The sequence below is a fragment of the Callithrix jacchus genome, chromosome 5 (assembly GCF_049354715.1).
Source record: "Callithrix jacchus isolate 240 chromosome 5, calJac240_pri, whole genome shotgun sequence".
NCBI lineage: Eukaryota > Metazoa > Chordata > Mammalia > Primates > Cebidae > Callithrix > Callithrix jacchus.
The window spans coordinates 153,687,294-153,709,720 of NC_133506.1; the positions used below are offsets into that span (position 1 = coordinate 153,687,294).

The 22,427-nt window shown below is 37.1% G+C and overlaps 1 non-coding gene across 1 annotated transcript; it reads left to right on the top strand.

Moving 5' to 3' along the window:
• The first annotated feature begins 11,551 nt into the window (after positions 1-11,551).
• LOC118154227 (U6 spliceosomal RNA) lies at positions 11,552-11,659 on the top strand. Its single transcript, XR_004744119.1, has one exon. It is a non-coding gene; the product is annotated as a U6 spliceosomal RNA (small nuclear RNA).
• Positions 11,660-22,427: the final 10,768 nt, after the last annotated feature.

Consider the following 22,427-nt stretch of genomic DNA (forward strand, 5'->3'; position numbering starts at 1 on the left):
GAGCAAGACTCTGTCAAAAAAGAAAGTCTTACCTCCTTATGTCTCTGTATTCCTCCTCTACATAATGTAAGGAATTTCTAATATTCTAACACCATTTAGTGTCGACATCATTGAAACCAGCAGAAAACATAAAAAGATGGAGTTTGGATCTGTGTCTGTCGCAGAGCCCACTGAGTGGGCTCCGTGTCAACAGACCTATTTCATCATTACAGTTTCATCTCAAGCATATTTTATTGTGCTGCAAACCCTAATAAACTGAACATTTAATCTTCCAAATTTCCTTGAGGCTAAGGTTTTGTTGGTTAATTAAACATATTTGTGCTGACTCGAAGTACCTATTATAAGATTTGAAGGAAAGGAGAATAAACGCAGACCATCAGCTACATCCATTGCAATAGCCACTAAAACCAAGCAACAAAATAAAAGGAGCCGAGACCAGAGCTTTGAAATAATTTATTACAAAATATAAAATAGAAATTTTCAAAATTTTTGAATCACATAGAAAAAAATGTATAAGCTTTTCTACAGTGTTGATAGGAAAAGTGAAATATCCTTTGTAATTGATCTTCCTCTGCTTAGTAACATACATCTTAGTGTCCTACAAATCATTTGTAAAATAAATACAAAGAGAAAGGACATTTGTTTTAAAATATTTGTTGATGAAATGCGTCATCAAAGTCAAATTTGAACACTGCTGATCTAGGAGACATATAGGTCAAAATAATTATGTGAGGGGTATTAAAGTTTAAAAAGCAATAGAAATTCAGATATATATGTCTATATAGGTTATGTAGAAAACACACATGTACATGTATGTACATATATGCACACATGAACTAAACTATTCAATGCCAATGGCCCAATGTTGAAACCTTTATCAGATACGAACATATTTCTAAAGTCATTTATTTCCAGTCACCAGGTCAATGATTTTTGGCTACCACTGCTATGACAAAGATATTAAGTTATAAAAACATTTATCAATGTCCTCCTTCAAAAGAAATTTGAATGATGCAGGTAGTAGACATGATGAATTGTCAGCCAAAAGGGCCAGGCGAAACTCATCAGAAACAGTTCAAATTCTGCATTAAGTTTTCAGCCAGATTTCCAAATACATAAGACCTTCTCATTGACCAAGCAGCTTAATCTCAAAGGCTAATGCTTTTTACTCTGAGCTATATCATACGGTCTTGTGATAGCTGTCACAACAGCAGTCCTGAAGATGATTTCTGCAAAAATAACTCTGGAAAGGACTTTAAAATTCAGGACTTTTATATTAAATTAATTTCATCAATGAATATTAGACAAGACCAGATAGCTTTTCTGAGAAATATAAATTGCCTAATAGTCATGCATTGAGATAGTGCATATTATGCAAAAATGTAAAACTATGTATGGTACTTTCCAATAACCTTAGTTTTTTAAAAACGAAATTGGAATTGCTGAACAGAAAGAACAGGTCTATTTTTGCCTGAACCATATTTTTAACAGTCAAAATTTCATAGAGATACTTTATCCTAAATCCTCTATTACTCAAACACATTTTACATTCTTTCCCAGCCATTTTCATCACCTTCTGAGAGCAGAGATGATGAACCTTAGAACACGATATTATTAGCCAAAATGACCTCCCGCAGAGATGCTCAAATCATAATAGAAAAGGTATATTGAGGGATTAGACATTATGAATATTTAAAAATTTTTCACAGATACCTCACTATTTTCCTCGACATTCTTTAAAATGCAATAAGAAACAAAAATAAAAGGAAAAGCTGCCTCTGTTATCTAAACTATGTCATTTACAGATGAAATTTAGGCCAGTGAAAGACTGCGTAAGTGGTAAAGGTGTCTCCTTAGAGACACTTCACCATATGGATACCTAAGGAAATAAGATGCTCAAGACATTCACTGCTCAGAAGCCAATAACCACTTCTGTGCATCTGAACATTGCTTACTCTGAGAAATACTACTTTGAGCTGATGTGAAAACTTGCAAACTGTGTATTTCAGTCAAGTCAGTCAGCCTCTAGAATAGTGGTGTTTTTATTACCCCAATAAAAATTGTTGCTTTTACTCTACAATATGAATTATATTAGTAGCATATATATGAGTATCAAGGAGCTTTACTAGGACAAAAGGGCCTAGATAGTACCTTAATTTTAGTACTCTAATTCATAACAAATATTGAATTGCACTTCTTGTCAGTCATATGTTTCTAATCATAGAATGTGAGGGACTCTATTTCTCCTGTATTTTCCTCTGTCCGTGAATGATAATGATATCAGAGCAACAATAAACAGACACTCTTCATTCAGTTCTTACTACATGGTGCCAGATATTTTAAGTTGTTTTGTGCATTATCTCATTAATTTTCAGAACAACCCTAAGAGGTTGGTATTGTTTCAGAGCTCTACTACAGATAAGGAAATGAAGGCTAAGGAAAGGTTAAGCAAATAGCCCAAAGTTAAATGGCTGTGTCGGATCTGCACTTTGAGCTATGTGATCCCAAAGCCCATGCTCTTAACCACTATGTTATTATATTCCTCTTCCATGAAATCAAATGTTATGTCTGATACCAAGGCTAGAAAAGCTTTTTATAGAGCCTGTTCTTCACTATGACTCATTTTCTCTGCATCCAATTTTAAGAAGGACATGAAAGGCCCTAGGGTGAATGCTTTCCAGACCTGTCAGGCAGTTCTTGATGGGCACTTGCAGAGATCATGACTCATTCTTCCTCTGTCATCCTGCAAGTGGACTGTGTGTGACACAGCAACCCAGAATCCAGACGTTTTCTCCAGGGCTCATGCAAGTCTAAGACTGAAGAAATATCAGGATGGTTTGGACAGCAGGATTGAGAAAAATAAATAAAATCTATAGAGCACTTTTTCTTTCAGGTAGAAGTAGACAGAATCATGGTCTATAATATAAATTTACATAAGAAAATATTTATTATGCAAATCCAATCAGAAAATTCTGTATCAGCAAAAATAAGGTTAAATTTACAAAGAAATTTTTCTTAAAATACTCTTTGAAAATCTACCTATAAATGTTATTTATTAAACAAATATTCCTAGCATTGTTTGTGTGATGACATATTATTTGTTTACCAATTTCAGAAAGACATTATTTCATGAATAAGAATCCTCTACATTTACTAAATCACACCCCAAAAGATTTTTATTCCCAGTTTACAATGTGTATACATTTAACCATGAAGAAGTGATGAGAGAGAATGGTTTAAGATGCATTTTCCTCAGTGATTGACAAGGAATTCAGGTAGCAGTGCCTGTGAAAAGTATGGGTTCATTTTCTTAGTTTTCAGTACAATGTAGACAAACAAAAGCAATCAGTACACTAAGCTTGCAACTAAACAAAAGCAGTTAAGTTGAAAAGAAATTTAATTTTTTAAATCAGGGTAATGCCACTTCTCTGGCAAATTATACCGATTAAAGATAAACACTCTGTTTATAGTTTGGTTGAATTTATCAATGACATGTGCAATAATTTTTCACAAAAAATTTTTTTTGCATTTTTCTCTTTTTCAAACTCCTTGTAAGTAGCAAGTTAGTATGTTTGATGTTATAATATAATTGTAACACTGATCTTTTCAGAATCCTGAATAGGATGAGTTTGGACTTTTCCTCGAAGGCAGTCATCAGAGTAATATAGAAAAATCTCATACATATGAGCTTATTCTTCCTTTTCACTATGGCATAATCCTAGAAAATACTTTAAGACAGCAATTCTGGCTAACATCTCAGCATTGTACAGGTATATGATGGCAGTATGCCATAAAAGGAAAGGTTCAGTTAAACCTTCACAGCTCTGAATATATATGTCTTCAGGAAAATTCATAGTAGGCCTTAGCAAATTCAGTTTCATTGAAAGTTATTGTATAGTAAAGATTTAGATTTATGAAAAATTGTACATAATGGGCAAAGAATATAGTAAAAATTTAGATTTATGAAAAATTGTACATAATGGGAAAAATGCAAATAGTCCGATGGGCAAGTTCTGGGCTACTGGAATGCAAGGTAGGCTGGAGCCACAAAAATAAACTTGTTTGATACCCCTCTCACGCAGCTCATCTTATCATGTGCATTTTCACTGCATCAGTTCATGTTTGTATTGATACCATTTTTATTATTTTTCCTCTTCACTGGTCTGGTCATCACTAAGAAAGAAGGCAATCAATAGTAAGGATGTAGGTGTTGTTTTTAGCATAAGAAAATTTGGAATATAAAATTTTAAAAATTAAAAGTATGAAAGTACTTTTAATCTATACAAAATTCAAATGGAAAACCAATTTATGATTCAATAACTTCCAAGGTGTAATAAAATATTTCAAATTCATGTCATAAGCTAATATAGTACCAATAATTGGTGTCCGACTAATGATGATTGTCAATGTGTTAATAATGTGAGCGTATTTCTTGGAAGCATTTTTCAAAATGAGTACTGACCCAACATTTCTTCCACTACAGTCTTCTATCTCTTCAATTTCTTTAAAGTTACAAATGCAACTTATCTACATTATCAATAATGTCACTAAAAATAAGAACTTTTTAAAGTCTCTTTTAAGTTTCCTTTTTTTTTTTTGTCCATCACTGCCAAAGTGATTGTCTCATTTTGGCTACCCTGTCAGAGAAATCTGAGCAGATTATTTCTTATTTTCTGCAAAAAGTGCTACAGCTCATCACCCAATTGGAGTTCTCCCAATTAGTCTACTGGCAGTAGTACACTTTTTTATATAATGCAAAACATATAGGACAGACTTTTGGGGTATGAAAAATAAAATCTTTTCTACATTAACAATAGTGCATGATATATACCAGAATTGCGGCAAAAAGACACATATGACTCTCTTGGTATCTCTTATAGTTCTCAACATTTTGTTGAAGTACTGTGTTGTACAGGTCCTTGAATGTGGACTCTGTGAATTAGATTTAAGTTTCTAAATACTTTTGGGTCTTGGTTTCTATACCTAGATGAGAGCTAAGTTAAATCAAATATGATAAATAATCCACAAGGTTAATAATATATGTGTAAAAATGTTAACAAATGATAAAATCATTACAGTAATGCTGAAAGTACTATTATTAATGATTATGATTATGTGACTACACACTGCCGCAAAAACAAACTTGTATCTAATCCTATCTGCAGACTGCTAAGGGGCTATGTGGTATGTGTTTTGAAGAACACAAATTCAATTACAGACTTAAGTTGAAACAAGGGAAATCATGTCCTGGTAATTACAAAAAGACAATATCACATAGTTTTTCATGTAGTTTTATACTTTTGTGAGTATACAGACACCCTACTAACTTGAAATTCAATACAATGAGTGTTTTTTAAATTTGTTTGTCTCTTTTTTACCACCCTGTCTGTGACAGGCACTATGCAGATGAATCAGACACTCAGGCCGATTTTTCCTACTACCTATGTTCTGACACAGTGCTTATAATTTTCTACCTTTTCCTTCAGATAAAGTGTCAGAAAAATGATGAAAGACAAGAGAACACTAAAAACAAAACAAAAAAAATAACTAGAAAAAAACTGGAGGTATGAAAGAAACTTTAATAAAAAAAACCAAAGCCTGTATGTTGGTAAGATCTAAGTAAGTAATGAAGTTTCTCTCCACAGAGAAATAAAAGATGAGCAGAACCTGAGGGAGTTCTATTGTATGCAAACCTGCTGAAACTAAGCCCTTCCAAGCCAATCTGTGTATGGCTTGGAAGGGCTTTTGACTATTAAAAACTCCTTCCATGGTGTTTCCTAAGGCTGCCATAACAAATCAAATTAAGTGGCTTAAAAAAATGTATTGTTTCTGGGTTCTGGAAGCTCAAAGTCATGCCAAGCCACGCTTCCACGGAGGGCTCTATGGAGGAATTCTTTCTTGCTTCTTTTGGGTAGTTCCTAGAAACTGCTGACATTGCTTGGCTTTTAAATGCATCACTCCAATCTCTGACTTAGTCTTCACACGGCCTTCTTTCTTTGTCTCCCCGTGTCTTTGTATGCAAATAACCCCCTTCTTTCTCCTAGAGAAACACCAGCTTTTAAACTTAGGAGCCACACTAATCCAGTATGACCCTAACTTGATTATATCTGCAAAGACGCTATTTCCAAACCAGGTCACATTCATTGGTGCCAGGCGCAAGGACTTGTAGATATCTTTTCGGGGCACGTAACTCTCAACCCACTATTCACAGCAAAAGAATTATTCTCTTCAAGCCTAAATTACACAAAAAGGGGGCAAAGATTGATAAAACAATATGAATTTAAAAGGAGTAATTAGAGTATTAAATTAGATCTATATGTGTTTCCTGAAAACTAACTACATGTATACAATCTGTAAATAGGAGGGGGAAAAACTGTTTTCATATATTATTCTCTCAACACAGAACACTTCTTTTTTTATTTCAATAGTTTTGGGGGTACATGGGTAAGTTCTTTACTGCTGATTTCTGAGATTTTAGTGAACCCATCAGCCAAGCAGCATACACTGCACCCAATAAGTAGTCTTTTATCCTTCACTCCCTCCTAACCATCCACCCCACCCTGAGTCCCCGAAGTCCATTATGTCATTCTTATGCCTTTGCACCCTCATAGCATAGCCCCCAACGCAGCACTTGTGAGAACATATACGATATTTGATGTTTGGTTTTCCATTCCTGAGTTACTTCACTTAGAGTAATGACCTCCAGCTCCATTCAAGTTGCTGCAAAAGACATTATTTCGTGCCTTTTAGTGGCGGAATAGTATTCCACGGAAAACACAGACCACTGCTGTGACCACATGTGTGGGTTTTCTTTTTTCCCCCCACACTAACCAATTCTCCAATACCAGCAGAGCATCCTGCAATTCAATTCAATCCTGACACTAACTAGAATGAGTGCAAGCTCCACATAATAAGGACTCGGTCCCACAAGACTGCTCCCTACTTCAGATGTCAGTTGCAGATCTGAGGATGTCCTACCTATGCTTCTGACCCACCAGCTATAAATCAGAGGTTCCCTCAACCCTCTTCTTGGGTTCAATTATTTGCTAAAATGTCTCACATAACTCAGAGAAACACTTTACTTACATTTACCTGTTTATTATAAAAGGACACTAGTGAACAGCCACATGGAAGAGATGCACAGGGCAAGATATGTGGAAAGTTCCATAGCTTTCATGCCCTCTTAGGGTGCACCGCCTTCCCATATCCTCCACATGTTCACCAACCTGGAAACTCTCTGAACCCTATAGTTACAGCGATCTTTAGGAAGGCTTCATCATATAGGCCTGAGCAATTATTAACTAAATTCTCAGTCCCTCTTCCCTTCCTGAAGGAGCAGGAGAAGGGACTAAAGGTTCTAAGCTTCTCATCATGGCTTCTTTCTGGTAATCAGTCCCCATCCAGGAGCCCACCAAGAGTTGCCACATTCATAAAAAGACATTCCTATCACCCAGGAAATTCAAAAGGATTAGGATCTGTGTCAGGAACCATCTTCAAACACCAAATATAAGGGAGAGAAAAACACTTAGTATCCTTATCGCTCAGAAAATTGCAAATGTTTTAGAGGCTCTGTGCCAGAAACCAGGGCAGAGACCAAATATACATTTCTTTTTATATCACAATATCTAACAGTCTTTTAGAAAAATGCTACATATTGTTCGTTTTTATAACCATGTAAGATAAAGATTAAGAGAAAACATTAAATGTGAACCAAATAATAGCTGACATAAAGAATATGATAGATGGGTTAAGTAGTCATATAAATCCTGTGAAAATAAGAATTTATTATTTGGAAAGACCACACAATCTCAGAAATCACCAGAAAAGAATAAGCTGATACAAAATATAAAAGAAAGGCTAACATATATGGAAGATAGAAACAGAAAGCCAACATCCAGAAGATAGAAGTCTTTATGGGAAAGGGAAATAAAAACAAAGAGGAGGAAATATTTGAAGAAATAATGAAAATAGATTTCTAGAATTTAAAGAAGATGAAACACCTCAGGTTGAAAGGGCTTCTACAGTTCCAATATGAAGAAACAACATCCAAACACATTATGATGAAGTTTAAGAATATCAAAGACAAAAAGAAAATTCAAAAACCTTCCAGAGAGAAAGAAAGAATTGATAAGGATGATAGACATAAGACCTCTGCTTCTAAATTAGATTTTCTCTGTTTTAAATACTATTTAAAATTATTTAGCCTAAGCAGTTTTACACATTCCTTTTCCTCCATTTAAATAACTTTTTGGCAAATATTTTATAAGATAAAACTTGATTCTGTTGAATGTTTCATCAGACAGAAATTCTGAAAAATTATAGACATTCTAATTTAATTCCATTGTGGTCAGTGATAGAAATTCATTCTATTAACAATAATGATACCGACAAAAATTCTTCCCAGAAGTCAATAAACTCAAATAGCCATTGTTGGTTTTGAAAATTAAATCTGTAACCTTTCATTCCCTCAATGTTTAATTTGTGCAACTCTTTCCCTGCTCCTATAGTAATAAATTTTAGTGTCCTGTCAGTTGTGATCTATTTTTAACAACTGTAATTGACTAAAAGCTTTGAAAGACAAAGTTTTGTATTAGTTGATACAGTGAATAACTTGATTAAAGATTTCCAAGTAATTTTAAACAAAAGACAACCAAAATTTAGTGAACTTATTTACCAAAAAAAAAACAAGTTTACTTTTTCGTGGGACACTAAGATTGTAAGAATTTTACAAAGTAGCTCTTCAAGCCCAGCATTTCTAAAATCGAACTGATGATGGGCCATAAAGAAAACATATACTATCTTGATGAAGTATTTCTCTTTTAAAAATCAACATTAGCTTCTTCACAAATATGAGATAATTCATTTACTCAGCTTATGTAAGAAATATTTGTAAACCTAACAACTCTTGATTTCTACTTCAATCACTAGAGAATCAAAGATGTTCAGACTGGTATCTATGAGTTTTGTGTGCATTACAACCAGTTTCAAATATGATTCAGCTTGATAGAACTTGAGGCAGAACTTTTTTACCATGATACTATACTCCACCAAAATTTATGTTAAAATACTTTTATCTTAATATTGAACTTTTAAAGTAAAATTTAAAATAATAATAAAAATAAAAACAGGAGTGGTAGCCTCACTCCTATGATCCCAGCACTTTGGAAGTCCAAAGCAGAAGGATCACTTGAGCCCAGGTGTTTGAGACCAGCCTGGGCCACACAGACCTTATCTCTACAAAAACATTTAAGAAGTGGCGGGGTGTGTCAGCGTGCACCTGTAGTCCCAGCTATTTGGAAAGCTAAGGCAGGAGAGTGACTTTTGACCAAGAGTTCTAGGCCGCAGTGAGTTATAATTATACCACTGTCCTCCAGCTTGGGTGACAGAGAGAGGCCGTTTCAAATAAATAAAAAATAAACATCAACTAAAGTAGTTTACAATAAAATTTACAGCAACGGCAGTTACATTGTCTCTAAAGAAGCACTCAAAGCTTTATTTTGATTTCATAAATTGGTTGAAAATATTAAGCTATTATTGCAAGTAACTTGACTGATTTTCTGTTAGAATCACCCCAATAACACTGGTTTTAAAAACCGGCATTCTTCAGTTGTTCGCCAAGTTGTTCTTTCAATGATAGGACCAACTTACTAACAGCTCTCTTTCACTTTTCAATCATTTGCAGGAGACCACAGAATCTAAAATGCGTAGAATAAATTTAGAGGCACAATCATTTGATCTAAATGAAAAGTCATGTAATGAAAATTTAACACACTTTCTGCTTCCGCTCCTATTGAATTGCATCCATGGGCATTTTTTAATAGTTGGCAATTTTTGAAGTATATATTATTGCTTATTTAGCAACTTTGTATCTTCTAGTTTTTATGTGATTAGTGACAACATGGCAGCACCCATAATGGATGGTAAAGATTTCATAACTAAGCTGCGCAAGTCACACATTGATTATCAACTTTTTTGGGAAATAGAAAATCAGTCCTTAATTTTAACTAAATGTGTACTTTCAATATTTTTAGCTCTTTGTTGTCGAAGGGGCTTACTAGTGAAAAATCATTACCAAACAATAAGAAGCGATAATAGGATTCTACCTTAAAATTATTGACAAAACCACTAAGCAAGTGTTTCCGGTTGGTTGCTGATAACCCTTGACGATGGAACTTCTCAGCCTCTATTTCCCAGGCATATGTCATGGACATCTTAATTATAATTTTTCTTATTTTCAGCCTATTTTAACTAACTCTACCAACTCATAATCTTCTGGCTTCAGTGTTTTTCACAGGGCATTGCACAGGCCACAGTACAACGTGCTGCTTCTACCACCCTGCAAGCATTTTGTTGATAAGAGCCCTGCTTGCTGTCTATAAAATGGAGGAATTAGCCAAGTGCATCTGGCAAGTGTGAGAAGCAACAGGGCATCATGGATCCTGTTTCCCATTTGGTCACAGGTTAAAGTGAAAATTCTGTTTACTGTACATACAGTTTACACACTGAAAGATGATACCAGTTGGAAAGACAAAGTGAGGGTCTATCTAATCCACCCAGTTTTATTTTAATATAACTATAAATTATAATACTTTATTTAAAAATAATAAATTCATAATGGGTGCTCAACAGGATGCCAGGGATATAGTTTAAGACAGTGATTATAGGACATCTGTTAACTCTAAATTTAAAGCTTAGTATAATAAACATAATAATAAAGATACTGAAGAGGCTTAAAGTTTCAACATGTTATTAAACAAGAAAAATATTTATATAGTCAATCCTTCCTGTTGCTGTCAGAAGATGAGATTATGACCAGGTCCCAGCCGTCCCCTAGTTAGATCTTATTTCAGGAAAAGTATCTAAAATAAACACAATCAGTCACTTAAAAACTACAAACTCAAAAACTGCAAATCTCACAGTTCCAAAGACTAATTTAAAAATAACTTCTGAAATGAAAGAACCTCTGTTTTAGGATAGCAGGTTGAGCACAGAAGTATCAACCATTTAGCAATTTTAGGTCATCCAAAATTAGACATGTCCCACATTGGCTGCATGTTTTGTTACAAATGGGACTGGAAATTTTTTGTGTAACTAGGAATTCATGCTGGGAAATCTGCAGTGCAAAGGTCGCTTCTGCCAGTTCTTCTCAAGGAAGTTAGAATCGTGGTTACCTGGCAGCTTCTGTGATCTAAAACTTCATAATCCTACACTTTAGGATTATGAAATAGACCTGTGCCATTATTACAATTATAAAATCTGTTTATTAACTGGTGGTACAAGAGAGTAAAGGTGAGCTTACTGACACAAGCATTTAATCAATTTTGAACGCAGACCATTCTGAGGTCATCATATTTGTTCTTGTATGGCTTTTTTTCCATGGACTTCAGAGAATGATACATATCCATAAGTTCCTGAAGTGCTTTGAAATTAAAGGTGGCCTTTTTTGGGAAAAGTCTGAAGAGAAGACAGTCATGCCACATAAAGCACAGACCATAATAGTTATTTTCCAGATCCATAAAAATTCTATTTCTTTCTAGGCAATCCTTGATAACTGCTTGGTTTTGCCAGCACATATACTAAAATTGGAACAATACAGAGGAGATTAGCATGGCCCCTACGTGAGGACGACACGCGAATTTGTGAAGCATTCCATATTTTTATGTACTAGTCCTTGATTTATGTAAACTGTCATGAACACATAGGGAAAAAAAGTGTTCCCTTTGAGTTAAGATGATATAGTTCCCAAGAGCTATGTCCTACCATCAGAAAAGAGGTAAACTTGGGTCAAACATGATGAGCTCTCCTCACGAAGTTCAGGGTCACTCAGAAGATTGTTTTCTTACTCAGAAGCCACACTCTTTTTAAAACTATCAGGTGTTTTGTTTATATGTTTTAAATATAGATCATATGTAGTGGTGTGTTACTCCAACAGTTTCATCCTGTGACTGATAGCTTCATTCTGTGAGCTCACAGTCAGATCTATGGAAAGAATGGGGGGATTCAATGTGTGGCCTCAGCCTTTGGTTTCCATACTTTGACACCAGCCAAATGCATGCATATGCTGTCAGAAATGAAGTTTGCATTTGCGGCCTGGATGCCTATTTCCTCTTCTTCCCTCTCCTCTTTCAGATATCTTATTGCTTTCTCCATAAAAATCTCTGAAGTCTCCTGCATTGAGGGTTTGTTTCTGCGCAGAGTGGAGACATACCACATTCTTCTGCTGACACACATGCAGGCCACACATTTGTGAGAAACTCCTCTATTCTTTATTCATGCTCGAGCACATCCTAAGAGACTCTGGATGCAAGAGGTTATTTCTCACTCCAGAAGAGATGGTGACCACCTTCAAGTTTGTTTCCAGTTCCCTTCCACAGCTTATAAGAGGAAGAACAGGCATTGGCTGCTCCTTTGCTATGTGTAATGAATTTTTCTATGGCTTTGGTAGGCAAAGGAAGGGCCTTACACAGAGTATTAGGCCCTTTGCGGCACAGCCAGACCCCTTGCACAAAGAACCAGAGAAGCAGTATCCCTCAAACATATAAGAAGGAAGGGATGTGACAAAATAAGAAGAAAAACAAACAGGTACTGAAAAAAATAAGTCTAATACAATTCACTTGGCTGGTGGAACAAAATTTTACCCTTTCTCTAAGCATCTAGACATGTGGTGGGCAATTGCATGGGGCTCTCAATATTTCTTCCCTCTGTCCAGAATAAATGTATCAGAGACGACGTTCCCTAGAAGAATGGAAGGGAGCATTCAGGATTTTGTGCAGTTCCTATTCTGCTGAGCCAGAAAAAAATAAAATTAAACTCACCAGAAAAAAAGACACACTTGCCTACCTCACATTTTTTCTTTTGTTGTACAGTATGAGGTGCTTTTAAATGAAAGTAAATTACAAACAAAGAGCATGACTTCTCCCCAACGTTCTCTTTGTGCACCCGACACATGAATGGACACTTATCCCATCTGACTTTTTCAAAATTCTGTATAATATCATAGAACATCAAGATCAGCTATAAATATCTCCATAGGCCTGGAATAAAATCATCCAGAGCTCCAAATGCCACTGGCTTCAAAAAAGCAAACTACCCAGCAATTTTCTCTGGAAGCCTGATATTAGTGCTCCCCCAGTTAATCCTGCAGAGAAAGTTGTGCGTTGCCAAAGTCGTGGGTGTCAAGCTTGAACAAGGTGGCCCTGGAGCATGGGAAGAAAAGACTGATTGTCCAGACCTGTGAGGGAGATTGACATGGGAAAGATCAGTCTTAAAGCAATAAGGTAGGATTCACAAAGGAACTGAACATGTAAATCACAGCCTTGAGTGTCAATTATCAAGATGACATTTTTGGACAGGGGTCATCATTCTGTGAGGCACTCTGCTAGCCTGGGAGACTTCTGAAGTCAAAAAAAGAAAGAAACTTCTGGCTGGGTGTAGTGGCTCATACCTGTACTCTCAGTATTTTGGGAAGCTGGGGCTAATCACTTGAGGTCAGAAGTTCAAAACCAGACAGGCCAACATGACAAAACCCCATTTCTACAAAAATGAACTGAGCACAGTGGCACATGCCTATAGTCCCAGCTACTTGGAAGGCTGAGGTGGGAAAATAGCTTAAATCCAGGAGGCAGAGGTTGTAGTGAGCCAAGATCACACCACTGCACCACTCCAGCCTGGGTGACAGAGCCAATCCCGACCTTGTCTCAAAAAAAAAAAAAAAAAAGAAGAAGAAAGAAAGAAAAAGAAACAAAGCAACTTCTATGAAGAACGAGGCATTTGACAAGCCTTCAACTTTCCCTTTTCCTTCAATTTTCATGACAATTTTATGAGGTTCCTAAGGAGGATTCTTAACAGATCTTCACATGAATAGACTTACTAAAATAACTGATGTTCTTCACTCTCTTTGTATGTGTTTGGATGTTCACTGCCAGCAGGGAGGCTGTTTTCCTGAATGTTCACCAGTTTTTGCTCTCTCCATTTGAGGTCTTTGCTTACCAAACACTAGTTGCATTTGCTCACAAACCAGTTGCAATTACAATTAGATAACTTAATAGAATAGTAATGAATGCATCAATGAAATAGAGTAAAAAATAAAGAAAGATGTTTCTATAAAAACTAAATTGAATAATCTGAAAGGACTCAGTTTAAAGGCATGTCATTAAAATTAAAAAACAAACTGTAGTCAAATTACTCATGATCCAGACAAGTATAAGAGAAGAGGTGTGGGATAATGGAAGTGGGAAAAAGGTCTAGGAGGATTCTGTGCTTAAACTTACTTCAGTCCGTTTAAAAACAAGAAGGAAAATAAGAAATCTTTGGCAATTCATCATGGATATTGGTTTGGAAACATAAAAAAGGAAGGATTCTAACCAGTGGACTGTATTTCAAGAAAAGTCCTAGTCTTCTATGAAAATATTGAGTAATAAATACATTTTATGTGCTCAAGAAAGGATTTCAAGTATAATATATACTATTACTTGTTCCCAATAGACCTGGTTTTTTGATTGACTAACCAACTGGTGGCCCTGATTGTGTCAGACATGACGGTTTCCACTGAATTCTAAGCTCCATTTTATATATGAGGAAAACGAGAATCAAAAAGGGTATGTGATTTCTCCAAAAGCTATAGCTAGGTAATGGCAGAGCTAAAAATTGACTTTTTGCTCTATCTAAAGTGGATTTCCTTATAAGTCTATGTTTACACTTATTAAGTTCCTTATATTCTTTACTTTTCATCTCATTCTTCACTTCAGTCCTCCTCTGAACCAGCTCAGAGCTGCACAGGCTTCGTAGACAGTGGGCGAGGTCAGAGAGGCTTCTGTTGAGTGCCTTGGGAAATATCAGCACTCAGCACTTCAGCTGATGCTCTGCCTGTGTTCTGTCCTAGAGTCTACCCTTCTGCCCAGCCTATCCAGGCTAACTTCTTTGGATGGTTTACTTAGCTCTTATTGGACTTCCATCAACTCCTGCTCTGTGGCTGAAACACTTAATTATGCCTCCCTCCCTTCCAATCTGGCCTGGCATTCAGGAACCTCTTCCTGAATCTGGTGTACCTGTCATTTTGTCTCCTCTAGATGGTTTCTTGCAAACATACACTCTGGTTTCATGAGGGTCATGTTTTCCTGTGGCTTGATGAGAAACCAAAGTAGACACGTTCTCATTTTCTTTTAATCTCAACATTATGCTTTTAATGTGGTTTTCAAGATAATGTTTCCAACGCTAAATATTCTATTAGCCTCCGTATTAATTTTGTATGTGACTAGACCCTTGGGAGAGCTTTCCAAACCCCATGTATTGACAACGTGATCAGCTGCTTCTAAAACCTTGTCTTCACTCTCTTCTTGACCTCTTTGGCATTTTTCAATTTCCATTTGAGTTCCGGCAAAATTCTTCCTTTGGGATCATAGACCAGTGATCACAACACTGGACCAATTCTTACGCTTGCTGTAGCTCACATAGATTAAGTAGATGTATGTCTATTCCCATGCCAAGTTTCCTAGCTATGGAAAAGGAAAACCTATGTTCTCAGGAATATTTCCTTACTTTCATTGAGTGTATGCTAACATTTATTGAACCCATACCATGCCTAGTCCTCTACAAAATCCTTTCCATGTATTATCTTATTTATTCTTAAATTAACCTTAAGAAAGATTTACTGCCATTATTATTTTGATATACATTCCATTGATAACTAGTTTATTGAGAGTTTTTAGCATAAAGGGCTGTTGAATTTTGGCAAAGGACTTCTCTGCATCTATTGAGATAAACATGTGGATTTGTCTTTGGTTCTGTTTATGTGGTGGATTACGTGTATAGACTTGTGTATGTTAAACCAGTTTCACATCCCAAAGGTGAAGTCTACTTGATCGTGATGGATAAGCTTTTTAATGTGCTGTTGCATTCAGTTTGCAAGTACTTTATTGAAGATTTTTGCATCGATGTTTGTCATGGATATTGGCCTGAAATTTTCTTTCTTAGTAGTGGCTCTGCCAGGTTTTGGTATTAGGATGATGTTGGTCTCATAAAATGAGTTATGGAGTGTTCCCTCTTTTTATATTGTTTGGATAATTTCAGAAAAATGGTGCCAACTCCTCTTTGTATATCTGGCAGAATTCAGCCGTGAACCCATCTGGACCTGGACTTTTTTTGGTTGGTAGGCTTTTAATTGCTGCCTCAACTTCAGCCCTTGTTATCGGTCTATTCAGGGATTCAGCTTCTCCCTGGTTTAGTCTTAGGAAGATGTAAGTGTCCAGGAATTTATCCATCTCTTCTAGATTTACTGCTTTATGTGCATAGAGTTACTTGTAGTAATCTCTGATGGTAGTTTGTATTTCTGTGGAACAGGTGGTGATATCCCCTTTATCATTTTTTATTGCATCTATTCGATACTTATCTCTTTTCTTTTTTATTACTCTGGCTAGTGGTCTATTTTGTTGATCTTTTCAAAAGACTAGCTCCTCAATTCATTGCTTTTTTTGAAGGGATTTTGTGTCTCTGTCTCCTTCAGTTCTGCTCTGATCTTAGTTATTTCTTGTCTTCTGCTAGCTTTTGAGTTTTTTTGATCTTGCTCCTCTAGTTTTGTTAACTGTGATGATAAGGTGTCAGTTTCAGATCTTTCCTCGATTCTCATGTGGGCATTTATTGCTATAAATTTCCTGCTAGACACTGCTTTAAATGTGTCCCAGAGATTCTGGTACATTGTGTTTTCATTCTCGTTGGTTTCGAAGAACATCTTTATTTCTGCCTTCATTTCACTGTTTATCCAGTTGACATTCAGGAGCCTGTTGTTCAGTTTCCATGAAGTTGTGCGGTTCTGAGTTAGTTTTTTAATCCTGAGTTCTAATTTGATTGCCTGTGGGCTAAGAGACTGTTTGTTATGATTTCTGTTTTTTTCTATTTGCTGAAGAGAGGTTTACTTCCAATTATGTGGTCGATTTTAGAGTAGCTGCAATGTGGTGCTAAGAAGAATGTATATACTGTGGATTTGGGGTGTAGAGTTCTGTAAATGTGTATTACATACACTTAGTCCAGATCTGAGTTCAAGTCCTGGATATCGTGTTAATTTTCTGTCTTGTTGATCTGTCTAATATTGACATGGGAGCGTTAAAGTCTCCCACTATTACTGTGTGGGAGTCTAAGTCTCTCTGTAGGTTGTTAAGAACTTGCTTTATGTATCTGGGTGCTCCTGTATTGGGTGTGTATATATTTAGGATTGGTAGCTATTCTTGTTGCATTGATCCTTTTACCGTTATGTAATGCCCTTCTTTGTCTCTTTTGATCTTTATTGGTTTAAAGTCCATTTTATCAGGGACTAGGATTGCAACTTCTGCTTTTTTTTTGCTCTCCATTTTCTTGGTAAATCTTCCTCCATCCCTTTATTTTGAGCCTATGTGTGTCCTTGCACGTGAGATGGTTTTCCTGAATACTGCACACCGATGAGTCTTGACTTTTTATCCAATTTGCCAGTCTGTCTTTTGATTGGGGCATTTAGCCCATTTACATTTAAGGCTAATATTGTTATGTGTGAATTTGATTCTGCTATTTTGATGCTAGCTGAATGTTTTGCCCATTAGTTGATGCAGTTTCTTCATTGTGTTGATGCTCTTTACCATTTGGTACATTTTTGGAGTAGCTGGTACTGGTTGTTCCTTGCTATATTTAGTGCTTCTTTCAGGAGCTCTTGTAAGGCAGGCCTGATGATGATGAAATCTCTCAGCAATTACTTGTCCATAAAGGATTCATTTCTCTTTCACTTATGAAGCTTAGTTTGGTTGGATATGAAATTCTAGGTTGAAAGTTCTTTTCTTTAAGAATGTTGAATATTGGCCCCACTCTATTCTGGCTTGTAGGGTTTCTGCCTAGAGATCTGCTGAGTCTGGTGAGCTTCCCTTTGTGGGTAACTTGACCTTTCTCTCTGGCTGCCCTTAGCATTTTTTTTTTCTTCATTTCAACCCCGGTGAATTTGATGATTACATGCCTTGGGGTTGTTCTTCTTGAGGAATATCTTTGTGGTGTTCTCTGTATTTCCTGGCCTTCAATATTGGCCTGCCTTGCTAGGTTGGGGAAGTTCTACCAGATAGCATTTTCCAGCGTGGATTCATTCTCTCTGTCACATTCAGGTATACCTATCAAATGTAGATTAGATCTTTTCACATAATCCTGTATTTCTTGGAGTTCATTTCTTTTCACTATTTTTTCTCTAATCTTGCCTTCTTATTTTATTTCATTGAGTTTATCTTCAATCTCTGATATCCTTTCTTCTGCTTGGTGAATTCAGCTATTGAAACTTGTGAATGCTTCACAAAGTTCTCGTGCTGTGTTTTTCAGCTCCATCAAGTCATTTATATTGTTCTCTAAGCTGTTTATTCTCGTTAGCATTTCGTCAAACCTTTTTTTCATGGTTCTTCGTTTCTTTGCATTGGGTTAGAACATGTTCTTTAAGCTTAGGTAAGTTCGTTGTTACCCACTTTCTGAAGTCTGTTTCTATCAATTCAACAGACTCATTCTCCCTCCAGCTTTGTTCCCTTGCTGGTGAGGAGTTGTGATCCCTTGGAGAAGGAGAGGCATTCTGGTTTTTGTTGTTTTCACCCTTTTTGCACTGGTTTCTTCCCATCTTTGTGGATTTATCTACCTGTGGTCTTTCTAGTTGGTGATTTTTGGATGGACTCTCTGAGCGGACATCCTTTTTGTTGGTGTAGAAGCTATTTCTTTCTCTTCTTTAATTTTCCTTCTAACAGTCAGGCCCCTCTGCTGCAGGACTGCTGGAGGTCCACTCCAGACCCTGCTTGCCTGGGGATCACCTGCAGGGGCTGCAGAACTGTAAGGGTTGCTGCCAGTTTTTTCTTTGGTTATCTTCATCCCAGAAGGGTACCTGCCAGATGTTAGCCTGAGCTCTCCTTTATGAGGTGTCTCTTTGGATATATGAGGGTTGGGGAGCTGCTTGAGGAGACAGTCTGTCACTTATAGGAGCTCAAGTGCTGTGATAGGAGCTCTGTTGTTCCATTCAGAGCTGCTGGGCAGTTATATTTAAGTCTGCTGCAGTGGAACTCTTCACCGCCTCTTTTCTCAGGTGCTCTGTCCTGGGAATGTGGGGCTTTATTTATAAGTTCCTGATGTGCTGCAGCCTTTTATCAGAGATGCCCTGCCCAACGAGGAGGGGTCTAGTGACAGTCTGCCAGCAGGCAGGTCCAGGGCAGCTACCACATGGCTGCTACAGGCTGTACATCTTCCCCCAGATATGGTGACCCTTTTAACAGCAGGAGTTATGTGGCCTATCTAAGGGAAAGGAAAGATCAAGACCTTTGTGCAACAAACTCCACTCCCTATTCAACATCACCCTCAAGATTTCCCCTCAAAGGCACTCAGAATGTTCATGGTCTAGATGCTGCCCAGATTTTTCAGTGGGTCAGGACAATATTCTTTCTTCTCTCATTCTTCCTAAAATGGGCCTTTTGGTTTCAAGCAATACTTCCCATTTACAGCCTACTAAAGGCTACAGTGGTGGCATTTTCAGGTTCTATCTCAAGACAATGTGAGTGATCTGGGCAGATCTTCTCTACCAGTCACCTATTTCTGAAGGTGTAAATCCACCCCTTCTGAAAATGCTATTTAATAATATTATTAGTGGCTTCTTATGACTTCACATCTCCAATCTAGTTTGAAACAATGATAATAATTAACCAATAAACTTTTATTGAGTGCTTGGTATATTCTGGGCATAATGTGAAGGCTTGTAGCACTTTGGGAGGCTAAGGTGGGTGGATCATGAGGACAAGAGATTGAGACCATCCTGTTCAACATGATGAAACCCTGCCTCTACTAAAAATACAAAAATTATCTGGGTGTGATGGTGTATGCCTATACTCCCAGCTACTTGGGAGGCTGAGGCAGGAGAATTGCTTGAACATGGGAGGTGGAGGTTGAAGTGAGCTGAGATCATGCCACTGAAATCCAGCTTGGTAATAGAACAAGACTCCATATCAAAAAAAAAAAAAAAAAAAGTACTATTTTAATTAATCCTCAAAATATCAGTGAGATAGACAGGATTATTTCATTTACCCAGGAGGAAACTGAGTTTCAGAGATTTGCTCAAGATCAGGTGGGCCAGTCAGTTCTAGGTGATGAGAGAAGATGGAGGGGATAGTTACCCAGCAGCCAAAAGAAAAAAAAAAGCCCTTCTAATTCCAATGTCACATGTCCCATGTTATATGCAGCATAACTTCCCCATTCTGCCTCTAGAACCAGGATGATCTCAGTCAAAACCTAAACGTAGGCCACAGAAGGACTACTCAGTGACCTGTATTTCAGGCTTTTTATTAATTCAAACTCACAGCTGACTATTCCCTATGACTCCAGGTGTATCACAGTTGCACTCAGTTCAACCAACTCACCACTCTTAGGAGGAAAAATCATAATGGAGCAGCATTTTCAGTCTCTCTAAAGAATAATTTTGAGTATGTTCTCAAACAATGGAATGTCAGGGGGTTATTTGTTCATTTCATTAATAAGCAGCTAAAGCAGGAATTTATAATGGATGGCCCAGCTGAACCCTAATATTTCACTACCCCCACATCATCATGATGCAGCTGTACAGAACAGTGTGAAATCATGAGAAATAATGAGTTGTCTGTGAAAATGCTGTAGGCTGAAATCCTAATGAGCTCTTTAGACTGAAAGCTTAAGTATGTCTATTTCTATAGTAGGAGCTTATACAAATAAACCTTCGTATGTAAGTGTGACATAAAATCAGAAAATGGTAACAGGGATATTAGGTGAATCTTTCTCTTCCATGCATAGTCCTGAGTTCTCATACCCAGGCCCAAACCCTCATTCCATATCCCACAATGAAGAAATAATTTTGGCCCATTTCTAAGAGTACTTGCTTCTATTGATTGCATTTCAAGTGACCACTACGTTTTCATTAAAATATTCTGGAACACAGGAGATAGTTTCATGTGGCATACATTTGAGTTTGTAAGAAAAATAGGTCCAGATGAGGTGGCTCACACCTGTAATCCCAGCACTTTGGGAGGCCAAGGTGAGTGGATCACTTGAGATCAGGAGTTTGAGACCAGCTGGCCAACATGGTGAAATCCTGTCTCTACTAAAAATACAAAACAAAAAAAATTAGCCCACATGGTGGCATATGCCCATAATTCGAGCTACTCAGTAGGCCGAGGCAGGAGAATTGCTTGAACCTTGGAGGTGGAGGTTGCAGTGAGCCAGAATCGTGCCAATGCTGAAATCGTACCTGAGTAACAGACTGAAACTCTGTCTCAAAAAAATAAAAATAAAGCTTGTCTTCTGTTGAGCTGTTATATTTTGAGCCTGTTTGTCATGGCAGGTTAGCCTACCCTAACTAACACATAGGGGAATAGCATGTTTTGGGAGCAGGGGAGGTAGGATGGTGCACTGGATCAGTCACAATAGCCCAGGAAGCCACTGGATTCTGCCATATAGCATGTCCGGCTCCTCCAGATACCTTCACACCTTGCCTCTTCCCAGGCCCAGCTGCACTTGGAAAATGGACTCAAGGAACCATCTGTTACTCCAGCCCTGGCAGAACTGCTAGAGGGGAAGGACCCTACAGCCATTCTGGAGACTTTCCCAAATATTTGAAGCCAAATAACCTGAACTGGTTTGGACTTGCCTGCGATTTTTCCAGTGCCTCAATTGTATCGTAAGAGCCAGCAGTTTCACAACTCATCTACTCACTCACCCGTGGGGTTTCTAGTGATTCCTTCTAGTGACAGAGCCACCAGATCCTTAGAGAGGGGATGTTTAAATATAAAGGTTTCACCAGGAACTTCTGATTAATGTGTGCAGCAAGCACTTCGTTTCATGAGAAAATGTTTGACTTTTCCTACTGGTGGATATACAGAGGGGGACAGAGGAATTCCTATGTGATATATAGGTGTGTGATGAACACCTACAGTGGAGATGAGAATATCTACATCCTGGAAACAAACCTAGGGTTAGCAAAGGGAAGACAAAAGATATGGACAAGGATCCAAAAATTTCACATACACGCTGGGTGTCAGATAGAATGATGAAACTATTATGGTAAATCAAATCCATTAAACACACTTAAATACCACAAACATCAGTGGACTCCTACCTTATAATCAACACTTATTTTGATCAGCCTTTCCAAAAACTTTTAAAGTACCTGCTAGAGCACGTCAAAGTTCAAACTGTCTGAAATAAGCTAACAGCCTCTAAAAACTGTCTGGAAAACCTTGGGAGATAATTGGAGAATTGAAAGATATTAAGTTTTTACAAATGTTTGGAATTCTCAAATATCTTACTGATGATAGAAGTATGGATGATGCTTTCTCTTTTTTATACCTTAGAATATAAATGATGTTTTTTTTTTCTTTTTGAGACAGAGTCTCACTCTCTCACCCAGGCTGGAGTGTAGTGGCACAATGTCA